Source organism: Sinohyriopsis cumingii, unplaced genomic scaffold (genome assembly GCF_028554795.1).
Source record: "Sinohyriopsis cumingii isolate HCF-2022 unplaced genomic scaffold, ASM2855479v2 utg003963l, whole genome shotgun sequence".
Lineage (NCBI taxonomy): Eukaryota > Metazoa > Mollusca > Bivalvia > Unionida > Unionidae > Sinohyriopsis > Sinohyriopsis cumingii.
Genome location: NW_028316635.1, coordinates 52,501 through 72,500, shown reverse-complemented (window position 1 = coordinate 72,500; position 20,000 = coordinate 52,501). Strand labels below are relative to the sequence as shown.

General features: G+C 33.5%; 9 non-coding genes across 9 annotated transcripts; all 9 read left to right on the top strand.

Moving 5' to 3' along the window:
* The first annotated feature begins 82 nt into the window (after positions 1 to 82).
* Positions 83 to 201, top strand: LOC149769341 (5S ribosomal RNA). The gene has a single exon (XR_016419199.1). It is a non-coding gene; the product is annotated as a 5S ribosomal RNA (ribosomal RNA).
* Positions 202 to 3,750: 3,549 nt separating this feature from the next.
* On the top strand, positions 3,751 to 3,869 carry LOC149769340 (5S ribosomal RNA). The gene has a single exon (XR_016419234.1). It is a non-coding gene; the product is annotated as a 5S ribosomal RNA (ribosomal RNA).
* A 921-nt stretch (positions 3,870 to 4,790) lies between these two features.
* Positions 4,791 to 4,909, top strand: LOC149769339 (5S ribosomal RNA). The gene has a single exon (XR_016419198.1). It is a non-coding gene; the product is annotated as a 5S ribosomal RNA (ribosomal RNA).
* A 3,579-nt stretch (positions 4,910 to 8,488) lies between these two features.
* Positions 8,489 to 8,607, top strand: LOC149769338 (5S ribosomal RNA). Its single transcript, XR_016419233.1, has one exon. It is a non-coding gene; the product is annotated as a 5S ribosomal RNA (ribosomal RNA).
* Positions 8,608 to 9,528: 921 nt separating this feature from the next.
* LOC149769337 (5S ribosomal RNA) lies at positions 9,529 to 9,647 on the top strand. Its single transcript, XR_016419197.1, has one exon. It is a non-coding gene; the product is annotated as a 5S ribosomal RNA (ribosomal RNA).
* A 3,550-nt stretch (positions 9,648 to 13,197) lies between these two features.
* LOC149769336 (5S ribosomal RNA) lies at positions 13,198 to 13,316 on the top strand. Its single transcript, XR_016419232.1, has one exon. It is a non-coding gene; the product is annotated as a 5S ribosomal RNA (ribosomal RNA).
* Positions 13,317 to 14,240: 924 nt separating this feature from the next.
* Positions 14,241 to 14,359, top strand: LOC149769335 (5S ribosomal RNA). Its single transcript, XR_016419196.1, has one exon. It is a non-coding gene; the product is annotated as a 5S ribosomal RNA (ribosomal RNA).
* Positions 14,360 to 17,978: 3,619 nt separating this feature from the next.
* Positions 17,979 to 18,097, top strand: LOC149769334 (5S ribosomal RNA). The gene has a single exon (XR_016419192.1). It is a non-coding gene; the product is annotated as a 5S ribosomal RNA (ribosomal RNA).
* Positions 18,098 to 19,015: 918 nt separating this feature from the next.
* Positions 19,016 to 19,134, top strand: LOC149769333 (5S ribosomal RNA). The gene has a single exon (XR_016419195.1). It is a non-coding gene; the product is annotated as a 5S ribosomal RNA (ribosomal RNA).
* The last annotated feature ends 866 nt before the right edge of the window (positions 19,135 to 20,000 follow it).

Here is a 20,000-nt window from a genome sequence, read left to right as displayed (position 1 = left end):
ACGGCACATAAACGTAAACGTCTGTACATCGGAAACGGTGAAGAGAGAAGCGAATATAAGTCTTAAATTTACAAACACTTGTGTCTACGGCCATACCACGTTGAAAGCACCGGTTCTCGTCCGATCACCGAAGTTAAGCAACGTCGGGCCCGGTTAGTACTTGGATGGGTGACCGCCTGGGAATACCGGGTGCTGTAGACTCTTTTTTTTTTTTTTTTTCTTTTATAACTAAAAACAGTTGAAGTTTTTCTTTCTTTCTTTTATTGTAACTAAATTTACTTTCTTCAATATAAATAATAAATAGAGCAATTTCTCGACTTTCATTTTCTCTTTTTCCTTAACTTTCTTCAATAATTCGGATCCTAAAAAAATCAAGCATAGGACCTGAATATAGCAAATGTTGCTTTGCACTTCTCTGCTCTTGGTTTCGATCCTTACTACTGGAATATGCGATCATAGATGACCAGTATTTCTTATTAACAAATTCGGTTCAATTTATCCAGTTTCCTCTACTTTTACTACCACAACAAGCTGCCTCCTTTCACGTCGAAATACTTCCTTCAAGTTTCTTCTCATATATTCCTGGTGTAGTCTCTTGCGCAGAGTTGCAAAATATGCGATCAATGTCTTTCATTTTGGCTACTTATTTGTAGTATTTCTTATTCACTAATTGATTGATAAATATGGAATGTATGAATTGTGAGAATTTTTTATATTAATTTATTGATTGATTGATTTCTTTTACAGCAGGGCCTCAGTCTGCCAGTGGGAAAATTGGCATCCTGTAGCGAATACTGTAAATATGGGCCATTGGCAAAATAAATTGGGTTATAAAATTCTGTTTTGATTACAGTAAGTTTAGATAGATATTCCATGCTTCCACTTTCTGTATTTCCACAACGTTAACTTCTCCAAGTTGCAAGAAGAGATCCTTTGCAAATCTGATAAGACCCTATCTTTAAAGTTAGCTTATAGGCCGCTGTCGCTTATTTTAACCAAATGATAGGACAGAAAGACGAATAATAATAATAATAATAATAACAACAACAATAATGTCCTGAATCTGCATTTTAAGTCAATTTCAACATGGAATTCTCCCCTTATCTGGGTCAGAAAATGGATGAGTGACAAATATGAGTATCTGAGGCCAGTTTTGCTTCTTTTGGATTAGAACTTTGAATCAGTATACACTTTAGTTACTAATATTATACTGCACACAAACATTTGTACATGGGAAACGTTGAAGAGATGTGTGACTAATCAGCAAAAGAGTCTTGAAAACGCATCAAGACAACAAATTATGTTTTACAGTCGAAATGTTGTTCTCACTAGAACTGAAATCATTTAATTTCTACTTAAATGCCCGAAAAATTTACAATTAAAACTACAATAAATGTTTTATACCTAGTCCCGCACAGTGACGTTTATCTGATTCCCTGTACTCACCGAGAGCATTCTGTGTCATATGGATGCATATCAAATGAAGTGAAAAGTAATGGAATACTCGCTTTTTTATTTATCCCTATGCATCGTGGTGCCCACACCATGATGAGACGCTGTTTCAATAAACCTTTTTATATATGTTCTTTACTGTTCTTCCTTTTTCTTCTTGCTTTATCATACTGACACACGAGAGAGAGAGAGAGAGAGAGAGAGAGAGAGTATGCAACAAAGTTCGCATAACTTTATCAGCTATTAACATTAATTGTACTTCTGTGTAATTTTATTTTTAACGCGTTATCCTATAACGATTGCAAACAAGGGCAAAAACTCTACTGATCTTATTCGATAATTATACCATACTGAATTAATAAGTGTATCTCGTAAAAACGGATCATATATATATCCTGGGTGGCTGAGGGTGTTTTAAGATATGTGTGTGTCTTTTGTGATATATATATATATATATATATATATATATATATATATATATATATATATATATATATATATATATATACGTTTGTGTGTGTACATACATACATACATACATACGTGTATTATTTACATATAGTCTTGGATAATTTTAATTATTGGGATATGGTTTTTAGGTATCAACAGATACAAAGGAAACAAACGTTTCAATACATATAATGACATTTTCTTAAATTCTACATTGTATCATATTGACCTACTACTTGCTAGGCAAGCTGACTTTTATAAAATTTGCAAACTCCTTATATATATTTAAACTTACTTTTAGTATTCAACCAGAAAATCAGTACAGTGCAGAAAGATTGAAAATATTATTTCTTTCGGATATATATATATATATATATATATATATATATATATATATATATATATATATATATATATATATATATATATATATATATATATGTAAGAGAGAGAGAGATGGGGGGTTCGGAATGGTTTAAACAGACTCTAAATTACACTGATAAAATGTACATCAGTCCAATGGTTAACATGATAGATTTCTATCAAGCTGGTTGCCCTATTGTACCATTGAGCAAGACTACCCTCATTGCCTAACAAAACCAAGCAGTCTTTTGCCAGAACACCATAATGTGAACTTAGGCCATCTAAATCAAATTCCTATGTGAAATTTGCCAATATAAGCCAATACACTTTAATGCAAACTTAGCCAATCTAAACCAAATATCTTAATGGAAACTTAGCCAAACACCTTAATGTGAACTTAGCCCATCTAAACCAATGTACCATAATGTGAACTTAGCCCATCTAAACCAAGAAAAGAATAATGTGATATTGGCTCATATAAACAAAAACACCTTAATGCTATCTTAGCCAATCTAAACCAACCGACTTAATTTATTTTTTATAAAGAATACAAAGTGAAAATTTAAATACTTTTCAGCATTATAAATGAAATCACAAATAGTCCATAAAAGTTATATGACAAGTCCAAAAGGGTAGTGTTCCAAATGAATGCCAGTGGTTTTCTGAATGAAGTCCAATTTTGAATGTGCTGATGTAATAACAATCTTGACGTGTGGCGATGATGTAATTTAGAATGTCCTTGAATGAATTCATAATAGTCCCAAAATAGCGATTTTTGATATTTGGACATTAGTATTGGGGTGTATGGACATATTTGTTTTGCTTATCAAAACGTTGGAAATCGCCGACACCATGCGGTATCGGCATAGGCTGCTTACTAGCCAGAGGGGGCTCGTATCATTGCTTACAATGAAACTATCAGTCGTACATATAGTATAAAATGTATGACTGTCAGTTCAATTGTGAGCAACGATGCGAGCCCCTGTGCTTACTAGCCTGCCATGCAAACTTGACCGACCTTTCATCGAGATATACCTGCATGAAATCGAGAGAAATACGATTTATTTTCTCAGAAATAATTGCGAGTATAACATCATTTGTCGTTAATGAAGCTCACTGACGAAAGAAAACGACAACCTTGATGAAATTTGACACGGAACTCGCCATTGTATTACTATTCAAATGACTGCACAAATATGGCAACCTACATGTCAGTGACTTCGGCGATCAAATAAGCTCTTGCTTCTTTACAGATTGAAACTGAAGGGATGTATTGTCGTAAGCAGAGCTCTCCCCTGTCTCTAATATATATATATATATATATATATATATATATATATATATATATATATATATATATATATATATATATATATATATGTGTGTGTGTGTGTGTGTGTGTGTGTGTGTGTGTGTGTGTGTGTAATGTATCTTTGTAACGACGAAGAGATAACCTATATTAGTCTTAAATTTGTACGTACAAATGTCTACGGCCATACCACGTTGAAAACACCGGTTCTCGTCCGATCACCGAAGTTAAGCAACGTCGGGCCCGGTTAGTACTTGGATGGGTGACCGCCTGGGAATACCGGGTGCTGTAGGCATTTTTTAATTTTTTTTTGGGTTCCATCCTCACTGTGAGGATATGCGATCATATATGGCCAATATTTCTTGTTCACAAATCTGGTGCAAATTTTTCAGTTTCCTCTACCTCCAGGATCGAAATGGGCCGCCTCGTATGCCGTCCAGATCCTCCAAATTTCTTCTGATATTCCGGATTCAGCCTATGCTATAGCGAATAATTGCAACGTATGCCATCGATGTCTTTCATTTTGGATACTTGTCTGTGGTATTTCTTATTCAATAATTGATAGATATATTTGGAATGTATTATTTTTAATTATTTTAATTTATTTACCTGTTTTTTAGCAGGGCACCAGTCTATCAGTGTGAAACTTGGCATCCCTTAGCGAATACTTCGAATATGGGCCATTGACAAAATAAATTGGTGTATAAATCTCTGTTTTGATTACAGTAAGTTTGGATGGATGTTCCCTGCTTCCACTTCCTTGCACTTTCTGTGTTTCCACAACTTTAACGTTTCCGAGCTGCAAGACGATATCCGTTTCAAATCAGATTCGAGTCCGTATTTAAAGGTAGCTCATAGGCTGATGTCGATTATTTACCTATTGAATTAGTCAGTTGATACAAGATAAATAATAATAATAATAATAATAATAATAATAATAATGCCCAAAAACAACAAAAATGAACTGAATCTTCGTTTAAATGCATTGTTATTTAAGTCCATTTGAAGGTGTAAACCTCCGGTTAAGCAACTAATGTCCGAGTCCGAAAATGCCTGAATTACAAATTTGAATAATGTATGAAGGCAGTTTATCTATATAAGTTTTAATCAGTACACTTTAATTACTAATTTTACACGGCACATAAACGTAAACGTCTGTACATCGGAAACGGTGAAGAGAGAAGCGAATATAAGTCTTAAATTTACAAACACTTGTGTCTACGGCCATACCACGTTGAAAGCACCGGTTCTCGTCCGATCACCGAAGTTAAGCAACGTCGGGCCCGGTTAGTACTTGGATGGGTGACCGCCTGGGAATACCGGGTGCTGTAGACTCTTTTTTTTTTTTTTTTTCTTTTATAACTAAAAACAGTTGAAGTTTTTCTTTCTTTCTTTTATTGTAACTAAATTTACTTTCTTCAATATAAATAATAAATAGAGCAATTTCTCGACTTTCATTTTCTCTTTTTCCTTAACTTTCTTCAATAATTCGGATCCTAAAAAAATCAAGCATAGGACCTGAATATAGCAAATGTTGCTTTGCACTTCTCTGCTCTTGGTTTCGATCCTTACTACTGGAATATGCGATCATAGATGACCAGTATTTCTTATTAACAAATTCGGTTCAATTTATCCAGTTTCCTCTACTTTTACTACCACAACAAGCTGCCTCCTTTCACGTCGAAATACTTCCTTCAAGTTTCTTCTCATATATTCCTGGTGTAGTCTCTTGCGCAGAGTTGCAAAATATGCGATCAATGTCTTTCATTTTGGCTACTTATTTGTGGTATTTCTTATTCACTAATTGATTGATAAATATGGAATGTATGAATTGTGAGAATTTTTTATATTAATTTATTGATTGATTGATTTCTTTTACAGCAGGGCCTCAGTCTGCCAGTGGGAAAATTGGCATCCTGTAGCGAATACTGTAAATATGGGCCATTGGCAAAATAAATTGGGTTATAAAATTCTGTTTTGATTACAGTAAGTTTAGATAGATATTCCATGCTTCCACTTTCTGTATTTCCACAACGTTAACTTCTCCAAGTTGCAAGAAGAGATCCTTTGCAAATCTGATAAGACCCTATCTTTAAAGTTAGCTTATAGGCCGCTGTCGCTTATTTTAACCAAATGATAGGACAGAAAGACGAATAATAATAATAATAATAATAACAACAACAATAATGTCCTGAATCTGCATTTTAAGTCAATTTCAACATGGAATTCTCCCCTTATCTGGGTCAGAAAATGGATGAGTGACAAATATGAGTATCTGAGGCCAGTTTTGCTTCTTTTGGATTAGAACTTTGAATCAGTATACACTTTAGTTACTAATATTATACTGCACACAAACATTTGTACATGGGAAACGTTGAAGAGATGTGTGACTAATCAGCAAAAGAGTCTTGAAAACGCATCAAGACAACAAATTATGTTTTACAGTCGAAATGTTGTTCTCACTAGAACTGAAATCATTTAATTTCTACTTAAATGCCCGAAAAATTTACAATTAAAACTACAATAAATGTTTTATACCTAGTCCCGCACAGTGACGTTTATCTGATTCCCTGTACTCACCGAGAGCATTCTGTGTCATATGGATGCATATCAAATGAAGTGAAAAGTAATGGAATACTCGCTTTTTTATTTATCCCTATGCATCGTGGTGCCCACACCATGATGAGACGCTGTTTCAATAAACCTTTTTATATATGTTCTTTACTGTTCTTCCTTTTTCTTCTTGCTTTATCATACTGACACACGAGAGAGAGAGAGAGAGAGAGAGAGAGAGAGTATGCAACAAAGTTCGCATAACTTTATCAGCTATTAACATTAATTGTACTTCTGTGTAATTTTATTTTTAACGCGTTATCCTATAACGATTGCAAACAAGGGCAAAAACTCTACTGATCTTATTCGATAATTATACCATACTGAATTAATAAGTGTATCTCGTAAAAACGGATCATATATATATCCTGGGTGGCTGAGGGTGTTTTAAGATATGTGTGTGTCTTTTGTGATATATATATATATATATATATATATATATATATATATATATATATATATATATATATATATATATATATATATATATATATATATATATATATACGTTTGTGTGTGTACATACATACATACATACATACATACGTGTATTATTTACATATAGTCTTGGATAATTTTAATTATTGGGATATGGTTTTTAGGTATCAACAGATACAAAGGAAACAAACGTTTCAATACATATAATGACATTTTCTTAAATTCTACATTGTATCATATTGACCTACTACTTGCTAGGCAAGCTGACTTTTATAAAATTTGCAAACTCCTTATATATATTTAAACTTACTTTTAGTATTCAACCAGAAAATCAGTACAGTGCAGAAAGATTGAAAATATTATTTCTTTCGGATATATATATATATATATATATATATATATATATATATATATATATATATATATATATATATATATATATATATATATATATATGTAAGAGAGAGAGAGATGGGGGGTTCGGAATGGTTTAAACAGACTCTAAATTACACTGATAAAATGTACATCAGTCCAATGGTTAACATGATAGATTTCTATCAAGCTGGTTGCCCTATTGTACCATTGAGCAAGACTACCCTCATTGCCTAACAAAACCAAGCAGTCTTTTGCCAGAACACCATAATGTGAACTTAGGCCATCTAAATCAAATTCCTATGTGAAATTTGCCAATATAAGCCAATACACTTTAATGCAAACTTAGCCAATCTAAACCAAATATCTTAATGGAAACTTAGCCAAACACCTTAATGTGAACTTAGCCCATCTAAACCAATGTACCATAATGTGAACTTAGCCCATCTAAACCAAGAAAAGAATAATGTGATATTGGCTCATATAAACAAAAACACCTTAATGCTATCTTAGCCAATCTAAACCAACCGACTTAATTTATTTTTTATAAAGAATACAAAGTGAAAATTTAAATACTTTTCAGCATTATAAATGAAATCACAAATAGTCCATAAAAGTTATATGACAAGTCCAAAAGGGTAGTGTTCCAAATGAATGCCAGTGGTTTTCTGAATGAAGTCCAATTTTGAATGTGCTGATGTAATAACAATCTTGACGTGTGGCGATGATGTAATTTAGAATGTCCTTGAATGAATTCATAATAGTCCCAAAATAGCGATTTTTGATATTTGGACATTAGTATTGGGGTGTATGGACATATTTGTTTTGCTTATCAAAACGTTGGAAATCGCCGACACCATGCGGTATCGGCATAGGCTGCTTACTAGCCACAGGGGGCTCGTATCATTGCTTGCAATGAAACTATCAGTCGTACATATAGTATAAAATGTATGACTGTCAGTTCAATTGTGAGCAACGATGCGAGCCCCTGTGCTTACTAGCCTGCCATGCAAACTTGACCGACCTTTCATCGAGATATACCTGCATGAAATCGAGAGAAATACGATTTATTTTCTCAGAAATAATTGCGAGTATAACATCATTTGTCGTTAATGAAGCTGACTGACGAAAGAAAACGACAACCTTGATGAAATTTGACACGGAACTCGCCATTGTATTACTATTCAAATGACTGCACAAATATGGCAACCTACATGTCAGTGACTTCGGCGATCAAATAAGCTCTTGCTTCTTTACAGATTGAAACTGAAGGGATGTATTGTCGTAAGCAGAGCTCTCCCCTGTCTCTAATATATATATATATATATATATATATATATATATATATATATATATATATATATATATATATATATATATATGTGTGTGTGTGTGTGTGTGTGTGTGTGTGTGTGTGTGTGTGTGTGTGTAATGTATCTTTGTAACGACGAAGAGATAACCTATATTAGTCTTAAATTTGTACGTACAAATGTCTACGGCCATACCACGTTGAAAACACCGGTTCTCGTCCGATCACCGAAGTTAAGCAACGTCGGGCCCGGTTAGTACTTGGATGGGTGACCGCCTGGGAATACCGGGTGCTGTAGGCATTTTTTAATTTTTTTTTGGGTTCCATCCTCACTGTGAGGATATGCGATCATATATGGCCAATATTTCTTGTTCACAAATCTGGTGCAAATTTTTCAGTTTCCTCTACCTCCAGGATCGAAATGGGCCGCCTCGTATGCCGTCCAGATCCTCCAAATTTCTTCTGATATTCCGGATTCAGCCTATGCTATAGCGAATAATTGCAACGTATGCCATCGATGTCTTTCATTTTGGATACTTGTCTGTGGTATTTCTTATTCAATAATTGATAGATATATTTGGAATGTATTATTTTTAATTATTTTAATTTATTTACCTGTTTTTTAGCAGGGCACCAGTCTATCAGTGTGAAACTTGGCATCCCTTAGCGAATACTTCGAATATGGGCCATTGACAAAATAAATTGGTGTATAAATCTCTGTTTTGATTACAGTAAGTTTGGATGGATGTTCCCTGCTTCCACTTCCTTGCACTTTCTGTGTTTCCACAACTTTAACGTTTCCGAGCTGCAAGACGATATCCGTTTCAAATCAGATTCGAGTCCGTATTTAAAGGTAGCTCATAGGCTGATGTCGATTATTTACCTATTGAATTAGTCAGTTGATACAAGATAAATAATAATAATAATAATAATAATAATAATAATAATGCCCAAAAACAACAAAAATGAACTGAATCTTCGTTTAAATGCATTGTTATTTAAGTCCATTTGAAGGTGTAAACCTCCGGTTAAGCAACTAATGTCCGAGTCCGAAAATGCCTGAATTACAAATTTGAATAATGTATGAAGGCAGTTTATCTATATAAGTTTTAATCAGTACACTTTAATTACTAATTTTACACGGCACATAAACGTAAACGTCTGTACATCGGAAACGGTGAAGAGAGAAGCGAATATAAGTCTTAAATTTACAAACACTTGTGTCTACGGCCATACCACGTTGAAAGCACCGGTTCTCGTCCGATCACCGAAGTTAAGCAACGTCGGGCCCGGTTAGTACTTGGATGGGTGACCGCCTGGGAATACCGGGTGCTGTAGACTCTTTTTTTTTTTTTTTTTTCTTTTATAACTAAAAACAGTTGAAGTTTTTCTTTCTTTCTTTTATTGTAACTAAATTTACTTTCTTCAATATAAATAATAAATAGAGCAATTTCTCGACTTTCATTTTCTCTTTTTCCTTAACTTTCTTCAATAATTCGGATCCTAAAAAAATCAAGCATAGGACCTGAATATAGCAAATGTTGCTTTGCACTTCTCTGCTCTTGGTTTCGATCCTTACTACTGGAATATGCGATCATAGATGACCAGTATTTCTTATTAACAAATTCGGTTCAATTTATCCAGTTTCCTCTACTTTTACTACCACAACAAGCTGCCTCCTTTCACGTCGAAATACTTCCTTCAAGTTTCTTCTCATATATTCCTGGTGTAGTCTCTTGCGCAGAGTTGCAAAATATGCGATCAATGTCTTTCATTTTGGCTACTTATTTGTGGTATTTCTTATTCACTAATTGATTGATAAATATGGAATGTATGAATTGTGAGAATTTTTTATATTAATTTATTGATTGATTGATTTCTTTTACAGCAGGGCCTCAGTCTGCCAGTGGGAAAATTGGCATCCTGTAGCGAATACTGTAAATATGGGCCATTGGCAAAATAAATTGGGTTATAAAATTCTGTTTTGATTACAGTAAGTTTAGATAGATATTCCATGCTTCCACTTTCTGTATTTCCACAACGTTAACTTCTCCAAGTTGCAAGAAGAGATCCTTTGCAAATCTGATAAGACCCTATCTTTAAAGTTAGCTTATAGGCCGCTGTCGCTTATTTTAACCAAATGATAGGACAGAAAGACGAATAATAATAATAATAATAATAACAACAACAATAATGTCCTGAATCTGCATTTTAAGTCAATTTCAACATGGAATTCTCCCCTTATCTGGGTCAGAAAATGGATGAGTGACAAATATGAGTATCTGAGGCCAGTTTTGCTTCTTTTGGATTAGAACTTTGAATCAGTATACACTTTAGTTACTAATATTATACTGCACACAAACATTTGTACATGGGAAACGTTGAAGAGATGTGTGACTAATCAGCAAAAGAGTCTTGAAAACGCATCAAGACAACAAATTATGTTTTACAGTCGAAATGTTGTTCTCACTAGAACTGAAATCATTTAATTTCTACTTAAATGCCCGAAAAATTTACAATTAAAACTACAATAAATGTTTTATACCTAGTCCCGCACAGTGACGTTTATCTGATTCCCTGTACTCACCGAGAGCATTCTGTGTCATATGGATGCATATCAAATGAAGTGAAAAGTAATGGAATACTCGCTTTTTTATTTATCCCTATGCATCGTGGTGCCCACACCATGATGAGACGCTGTTTCAATAAACCTTTTTATATATGTTCTTTACTGTTCTTCCTTTTTCTTCTTGCTTTATCATACTGACACACGAGAGAGAGAGAGAGAGAGAGAGAGAGAGAGAGTATGCAACAAAGTTCGCATAACTTTATCAGCTATTAACATTAATTGTACTTCTGTGTAATTTTATTTTTAACGCGTTATCCTATAACGATTGCAAACAAGGGCAAAAACTCTACTGATCTTATTCGATAATTATACCATACTGAATTAATAAGTGTATCTCGTAAAAACGGATCATATATATATCCTGGGTGGCTGAGGGTGTTTTAAGATATGTGTGTGTCTTTTGTGATATATATATATATATATATATATATATATATATATATATATATATATATATATATATATATATATATATATATATATACGTTTGTGTGTGTACATACATACATACATACATACATACGTGTATTATTTACATATAGTCTTGGATAATTTTAATTATTGGGATATGGTTTTTAGGTATCAACAGATACAAAGGAAACAAACGTTTCAATACATATAATGACATTTTCTTAAATTCTACATTGTATCATATTGACCTACTACTTGCTAGGCAAGCTGACTTTTATAAAATTTGCAAACTCCTTATATATATTTAAACTTACTTTTAGTATTCAACCAGAAAATCAGTACAGTGCAGAAAGATTGAAAATATTATTTCTTTCGGATATATATATATATATATATATATATATATATATATATATATATATATATATATATATATATATATATATATATATATATATATATATATATGTAAGAGAGAGAGAGATGGGGGGTTCGGAATGGTTTAAACAGACTCTAAATTACACTGATAAAATGTACATCAGTCCAATGGTTAACATGATAGATTTCTATCAAGCTGGTTGCCCTATTGTACCATTGAGCAAGACTACCCTCATTGCCTAACAAAACCAAGCAGTCTTTTGCCAGAACACCATAATGTGAACTTAGGCCATCTAAATCAAATTCCTATGTGAAATTTGCCAATATAAGCCAATACACTTTAATGCAAACTTAGCCAATCTAAACCAAATATCTTAATGGAAACTTAGCCAAACACCTTAATGTGAACTTAGCCCATCTAAACCAATGTACCATAATGTGAACTTAGCCCATCTAAACCAAGAAAAGAATAATGTGATATTGGCTCATATAAACAAAAACACCTTAATGCTATCTTAGCCAATCTAAACCAACCGACTTAATTTATTTTTTATAAAGAATACAAAGTGAAAATTTAAATACTTTTCAGCATTATAAATGAAATCACAAATAGTCCATAAAAGTTATATGACAAGTCCAAAAGGGTAGTGTTCCAAATGAATGCCAGTGGTTTTCTGAATGAAGTCCAATTTTGAATGTGCTGATGTAATAACAATCTTGACGTGTGGCGATGATGTAATTTAGAATGTCCTTGAATGAATTCATAATAGTCCCAAAATAGCGATTTTTGATATTTGGACATTAGTATTGGGGTGTATGGACATATTTGTTTTGCTTATCAAAACGTTGGAAATCGCCGACACCATGCGGTATCGGCATAGGCTGCTTACTAGCCACAGGGGGCTCGTATCATTGCTTGCAATGAAACTATCAGTCGTACATATAGTATAAAATGTATGACTGTCAGTTCAATTGTGAGCAACGATGCGAGCCCCTGTGCTTACTAGCCTGCCATGCAAACTTGACCGACCTTTCATCGAGATATACCTGCATGAAATCGAGAGAAATACGATTTATTTTCTCAGAAATAATTGCGAGTATAACATCATTTGTCGTTAATGAAGCTGACTGACGAAAGAAAACGACAACCTTGATGAAATTTGACACGGAACTCGCCATTGTATTACTATTCAAATGACTGCACAAATATGGCAACCTACATGTCAGTGACTTCGGCGATCAAATAAGCTCTTGCTTCTTTACAGATTGAAACTGAAGGGATGTATTGTCGTAAGCAGAGCTCTCCCCTGTCTCTAATATATATATATATATATATATATATATATATATATATATATATATATATGTGTGTGTGTGTGTGTGTGTGTGTGTGTGTGTGTGTGTGTGTGTGTAATGTATCTTTGTAACGACGAAGAGACAACCTATATTAGTCTTAAATTTGTACGTACAAATGTCTACGGCCATACCACGTTGAAAACACCGGTTCTCGTCCGATCACCGAAGTTAAGCAACGTCGGGCCCGGTTAGTACTTGGATGGGTGACCGCCTGGGAATACCGGGTGCTGTAGGCATTTTTTAATTTTTTTTTGGGTTCCATCCTCACTGTGAGGATATGCGATCATATATGGCCAATATTTCTTGTTCACAAATCTGGTGCAAATTTTTCAGTTTCCTCTACCTCCAGGATCGAAATGGGCCGCCTCGTATGCCGTCCAGATCCTCCAAATTTCTTCTGATATTCCGGATTCAGCCTATGCTATAGCGAATAATTGCAACGTATGCCATCGATGTCTTTCATTTTGGATACTTGTCTGTGGTATTTCTTATTCAATAATTGATAGATATATTTGGAATGTATTATTTTTAATTATTTTAATTTATTTACCTGTTTTTTAGCAGGGCACCAGTCTATCAGTGTGAAACTTGGCATCCCTTAGCGAATACTTCGAATATGGGCCATTGACAAAATAAATTGGTGTATAAATCTCTGTTTTGATTACAGTAAGTTTGGATGGATGTTCCCTGCTTCCACTTCCTTGCACTTTCTGTGTTTCCACAACTTTAACGTTTCCGAGCTGCAAGACGATATCCGTTTCAAATCAGATTCGAGTCCGTATTTAAAGGTAGCTCATAGGCTGATGTCGATTATTTACCTATTGAATTAGTCAGTTGATACAAGATAAATAATAATAATAATAATAATAATAATAATAATAATAATGCCCAAAAACAACAAAAATGAACTGAATCTTCGTTTAAATGCATTGTTATTTAAGTCCATTTGAAGGTGTAAACCTCCGGTTAAGCAACTAATGTCCGAGTCCGAAAATGCCTGAATTACAAATTTGAATAATGTATGAAGGCAGTTTATCTATATAAGTTTTAATCAGTACACTTTAATTACTAATTTTACACGGCACATAAACGTAAACGTCTGTACATCGGAAACGGTGAAGAGAGAAGCGAATATAAGTCTTAAATTTACAAACACTTGTGTCTACGGCCATACCACGTTGAAAGCACCGGTTCTCGTCCGATCACCGAAGTTAAGCAACGTCGGGCCCGGTTAGTACTTGGATGGGTGACCGCCTGGGAATACCGGGTGCTGTAGACTCTTTTTTTTTTTTTTTTTCTTTTATAACTAAAAACAGTTGAAGTTTTTCTTTCTTTCTTTTATTGTAACTAAATTTACTTTCTTCAATATAAATAATAAATAGAGCAATTTCTCGACTTTCATTTTCTCTTTTTCCTTAACTTTCTTCAATAATTCGGATCCTAAAAAAATCAAGCATAGGACCTGAATATAGCAAATGTTGCTTTGCACTTCTCTGCTCTTGGTTTCGATCCTTACTACTGGAATATGCGATCATAGATGACCAGTATTTCTTATTAACAAATTCGGTTCAATTTATCCAGTTTCCTCTACTTTTACTACCACAACAAGCTGCCTCCTTTCACGTCGAAATACTTCCTTCAAGTTTCTTCTCATATATTCCTGGTGTAGTCTCTTGCGCAGAGTTGCAAAATATGCGATCAATGTCTTTCATTTTGGCTACTTATTTGTGGTATTTCTTATTCACTAATTGATTGATAAATATGGAATGTATGAATTGTGAGAATTTTTTATATTAATTTATTGATTGATTGATTTCTTTTACAGCAGGGCCTCAGTCTGCCAGTGGGAAAATTGGCATCCTGTAGCGAATACTGTAAATATGGGCCATTGGCAAAATAAATTGGGTTATAAAATTCTGTTTTGATTACAGTAAGTTTAGATAGATATTCCATGCTTCCACTTTCTGTATTTCCACAACGTTAACTTCTCCAAGTTGCAAGAAGAGATCCTTTGCAAATCTGATAAGACCCTATCTTTAAAGTTAGCTTATAGGCCGCTGTCGCTTATTTTAACCAAATGATAGGACAGAAAGACGAATAATAATAATAATAATAATAACAACAACAATAATGTCCTGAATCTGCATTTTAAGTCAATTTCAACATGGAATTCTCCCCTTATCTGGGTCAGAAAATGGATGAGTGACAAATATGAGTATCTGAGGCCAGTTTTGCTTCTTTTGGATTAGAACTTTGAATCAGTATACACTTTAGTTACTAATATTATACTGCACACAAACATTTGTACATGGGAAACGTTGAAGAGATGTGTGACTAATCAGCAAAAGAGTCTTGAAAACGCATCAAGACAACAAATTATGTTTTACAGTCGAAATGTTGTTCTCACTAGAACTGAAATCATTTAATTTCTACTTAAATGCCCGAAAAATTTACAATTAAAACTACAATAAATGTTTTATACCTAGTCCCGCACAGTGACGTTTATCTGATTCCCTGTACTCACCGAGAGCATTCTGTGTCATATGGATGCATATCAAATGAAGTGAAAAGTAATGGAATACTCGCTTTTTTATTTATCCCTATGCATCGTGGTGCCCACACCATGATGAGACGCTGTTTCAATAAACCTTTTTATATATGTTCTTTACTGTTCTTCCTTTTTCTTCTTGCTTTATCATACTGACACACGAGAGAGAGAGAGAGAGAGAGAGAGAGAGAGTATGCAACAAAGTTCGCATAACTTTATCAGCTATTAACATTAATTGTACTTCTGTGTAATTTTATTTTTAACGCGTTATCCTATAACGATTGCAAACAAGGGCAAAAACTCTACTGATCTTATTCGATAATTATACCATACTGAATTAATAAGTGTATCTCGTAAAAACGGATCATATATATATCCTGGGTGGCTGAGGGTGTTTTAAGATATGTGTGTGTCTTTTGTGATATATATATATATATATATATATATATATATATATATATATATATATATATATATATATATATATATATATATATATATATATATATATATATATATATATACGTTTGTGTGTGTACATACATACATACATACATACATACGTGTATTATTTACATATAGTCTTGGATAATTTTAATTATTGGGATATGGTTTTTAGGTATCAACAGATACAAAGGAAACAAACGTTTCAATACATATAATGACATTTTCTTAAATTCTACATTGTATCATATTGACCTACTACTTGCTAGGCAAGCTGACTTTTATAAAATTTGCAAACTCCTTATATATATTTAAACTTACTTTTAGTATTCAACCAGAAAATCAGTACAGTGCAGAAAGATTGAAAATATTATTTCTTTCGGATATATATATATATATATATATATATATATATATATATATATATATATATATATATATATATATATATATATATATATATATATATATGTAAGAGAGAGAGAGATGGGGGGTTCGGAATGGTTTAAACAGACTCTAAATTACACTGATAAAATGTACATCAGTCCAATGGTTAACATGATAGATTTCTATCAAGCTGGTTGCCCTATTGTACCATTGAGCAAGACTACCCTCATTGCCTAACAAAACCAAGCAGTCTTTTGCCAGAACACCATAATGTGAACTTAGGCCATCTAAATCAAATTCCTATGTGAAATTTGCCAATATAAGCCAATACACTTTAATGCAAACTTAGCCAATCTAAACCAAATATCTTAATGGAAACTTAGCCAAACACCTTAATGTGAACTTAGCCCATCTAAACCAATGTACCATAATGTGAACTTAGCCCATCTAAACCAAGAAAAGAATAATGTGATATTGGCTCATATAAACAAAAACACCTTAATGCTATCTTAGCCAATCTAAACCAACCGACTTAATTTATTTTTTATAAAGAATACAAAGTGAAAATTTAAATACTTTTCAGCATTATAAATGAAATCACAAATAGTCCATAAAAGTTATATGACAAGTCCAAAAGGGTAGTGTTCCAAATGAATGCCAGTGGTTTTCTGAATGAAGTCCAATTTTGAATGTGCTGATGTAATAACAATCTTGACGTGTGGCGATGATGTAATTTAGAATGTCCTTGAATGAATTCATAATAGTCCCAAAATAGCGATTTTTGATATTTGGACATTAGTATTGGGGTGTATGGACATATTTGTTTTGCTTATCAAAACGTTGGAAATCGCCGACACCATGCGGTATCGGCATAGGCTGCTTACTAGCCACAGGGGGCTCGTATCATTGCTTGCAATGAAACTATCAGTCGTACATATAGTATAAAATGTATGACTGTCAGTTCAATTGTGAGCAACGATGCGAGCCCCTGTGCTTACTAGCCTGCCATGCAAACTTGACCGACCTTTCATCGAGATATACCTGCATGAAATCGAGAGAAATACGATTTATTTTCTCAGAAATAATTGCGAGTATAACATCATTTGTCGTTAATGAAGCTGACTGACGAAAGAAAACGACAACCTTGATGAAATTTGACACGGAACTCGCCATTGTATTACTATTCAAATGACTGCACAAATATGGCAACCTACATGTCAGTGACTTCGGCGATCAAATAAGCTCTTGCTTCTTTACAGATTGAAACTGAAGGGATGTATTGTCGTAAGCAGAGCTCTCCCCTGTCTCTAATATATATATATATATATATATATATATATATATATATATATATATATATATATATATATATATATATATATATATATATATATATATATATATATATATATATATATATATGTGTGTGTGTGTGTGTGTGTGTGTGTGTGTGTGTGTAATGTATCTTTGTAACGACGAAGAGACAACCTATATTAGTCTTAAATTTGTACGTACAAATGTCTACGGCCATACCACGTTGAAAACACAGGTTCTCGTCCGATCACCGAAGTTAAGCAACGTCGGGCCCGGTTAGTACTTGGATGGGTGACCGCCTGGGAATACCGGGTGCTGTAGGCATTTTTTAATTTTTTTTTGGGTTCCATCCTCACTGTGAGGATATGCGATCATATATGGCCAATATTTCTTGTTCACAAATCTGGTGCAAATTTTTCAGTTTCCTCTACCTCCAGGATCGAAATGGGCCGCCTCGTATGCCGTCCAGATCCTCCAAATTTCTTCTGAAATTCCGGATTCAGCCTATGCTATAGCGAATAATTGCAACGTATGCCATCGATGTCTTTCATTTTGGATACTTGTCTGTGGTATTTCTTATTCAATAATTGATAGATATATTTGGAATGTATTATTTTTAATTATTTTAATTTATTTACCTGTTTTTTAGCAGGGCACCAGTCTATCAGTGTGAAACTTGGCATCCCTTAGCGAATACTTCGAATATGGGCCATTGACAAAATAAATTGGTGTATAAATCTCTGTTTTGATTACAGTAAGTTTGGATGGATGTTCCCTGCTTCCACTTCCTTGCACTTTCTGTGTTTCCACAACTTTAACGTTTCCGAGCTGCAAGACGATATCCGTTTCAAATCAGATTCGAGTCCGTATTTAAAGGTAGCTCATAGGCTGATGTCGATTATTTACCTATTGAATTAGTCAGTTGATACAAGATAAATAATAATAATAATAATAATAATAATAATAATGCCCAAAAACAACAAAAATGAACTGAATCTTCGTTTAAATGCATTGTTATTTAAGTCCATTTGAAGGTGTAAACCTCCGGTTAAGCAACTAATGTCCGAGTCCGAAAATGCCTGAATTACAAATTTGAATAATGTATGAAGGCAGTTTATCTATATAAGTTTTAATCAGTACACTTTAATTACTAATTTTACACGGCACATAAACGTAAACGTCTGTACATCGGAAACGGTGAAGAGAGAAGCGAATATAAGTCTTAAATTTACAAACACTTGTGTCTACGGCCATACCACGTTGAAAGCACCGGTTCTCGTCCGATCACCGAAGTTAAGCAACGTCGGGCCCGGTTAGTACTTGGATGGGTGACCGCCTGGGAATACCGGGTGCTGTAGACTCTTTTTTTTTTTTTTTTTTCTTTTATAACTAAAAACAGTTGAAGTTTTTCTTTCTTTCTTTTATTGTAACTAAATTTACTTTCTTCAATATAAATAATAAATAGAGCAATTTCTCGACTTTCATTTTCTCTTTTTCCTTAACTTTCTTCAATAATTCGGATCCTAAAAAAATCAAGCATAGGACCTGAATATAGCAAATGTTGCTTTGCACTTCTCTGCTCTTGGTTTCGATCCTTACTACTGGAATATGCGATCATAGATGACCAGTATTTCTTATTAACAAATTCGGTTCAATTTATCCAGTTTCCTCTACTTTTACTACCACAACAAGCTGCCTCCTTTCACGTCGAAATACTTCCTTCAAGTTTCTTCTCATATATTCCTGGTGTAGTCTCTTGCGCAGAGTTGCAAAATATGCGATCAATGTCTTTCATTTTGGCTACTTATTTGTGGTATTTCTTATTCACTAATTGATTGATAAATATGGAATGTATGAATTGTGAGAATTTTTTATATTAATTTATTGATTGATTGATTTCTTTTACAGCAGGGCCTCAGTCTGCCAGTGGGAAAATTGGCATCCTGTAGCGAATACTGTAAATATGGGCCATTGGCAAAATAAATTGGGTTATAAAATTCTGTTTTGATTACAGTAAGTTTAGATAGATATTCCATGCTTCCACTTTCTGTATTTCCACAACGTTAACTTCTCCAAGTTGCAAGAAGAGATCCTTTGCAAATCTGATAAGACCCTATCTTTAAAGTTAGCTTATAGGCCGCTGTCGCTTATTTTAACCAAATGATAGGACAGAAAGACGAATAATAATAATAATAATAATAACAACAACAATAATGTCCTGAATCTG